This window comes from Octopus bimaculoides, chromosome 26 (genome assembly GCF_001194135.2).
Source record: "Octopus bimaculoides isolate UCB-OBI-ISO-001 chromosome 26, ASM119413v2, whole genome shotgun sequence".
Classification (NCBI taxonomy): Eukaryota; Metazoa; Mollusca; class Cephalopoda; order Octopoda; family Octopodidae; genus Octopus; species Octopus bimaculoides.
In genome coordinates, this window is record NC_069006.1 from 8,933,024 (window position 1) to 8,934,198 (window position 1,175).

Below are 1,175 nucleotides of genomic sequence, written 5' to 3' on the forward strand. Positions count from 1 at the left end.
ATAGGTCTGCTCTCAATCAAGATTGTTCGAGGGGTGGGGGCTAAGCAACAAGAACAAGTGGTTGTTTTTTTTTTATTTTTGATTGACATTCTCCCTGTGGGGCTTCTCAATGTTGTTGTTTTGTCTCTGTTGAAAACATTTTCTCTTTTGTCCCTCCTCCCCTCCTGGGGGGGGGGAGTCTATGATCTGTGGAGGGTGGAGGACTCTTGGCCCTCCACCTGCCCCACGCCTGTAATTCACTCCATACTTCATGACTTGTAAACTTTTAGCTAAAGGTTATCTCATTGCTGTGTTGACATATAAACAGAGAACATACCACACACACACACACACACACACACACACACACGTGCCTGGCTGTTGTGGGTGTGTGTGTGTGTATGAGTATCTGTCAATTTGTCTCTATGTGCAAAATAGAAGTGTGTGTGTTCATACTTTTTTTTATCTTTTCATTCATTGAACCAAGCCCATACTGGGGCACTTGCCTTGAAGGGTTTTGTCAAACAAATCAACCCCAGTATTCATTTTTTTCTTTAATCTTCATACTTATTTGGCAAAACTACTAAGTTATGGGGACATAAACAAACCAACACCGGTTGTCAATGAGTGATGTGGGACAAGCACAGACACCTCCTCCCACCACACACACATGTGCAAGAGGGTGCTGAAAAGTTCCTGATTTGAGTAAAAGAAAATACTGGGAGATCAGTTATGATATTATTCAACATATTCCCCTCTCACATTCAAACATTTATTGCAGTGGTCCTTCTAAGCCCTGTAAAAGAACTCGGAAGGTTGGGCTTTGAACCAGGCCTCTTGTGATATCCTTAAAGCCAGGATCTTTTCAGCACCCACTATTCTTTTATTCTTTTATTTGTCGTTTGACTGCGGCCATGCTCGAGCACCGCCTTTAGTCAAACAAATCGACCCCAGGACTTATTCTTTGTTAGCCGAGTACTTATTCTATCGGTCTCTTATGCCAAACCACTGAGTTACAGGGATGTAAACACACCAACATCAGTTGTCAAGCGATAGTGGGAGGACAAACACACACACAAACATATACATACACATACATATGTTTTCATATATATATATATATATATATATATATATATAACTATGTATATATATATATGTGTGTATATGTATATATATATATATATATATATATA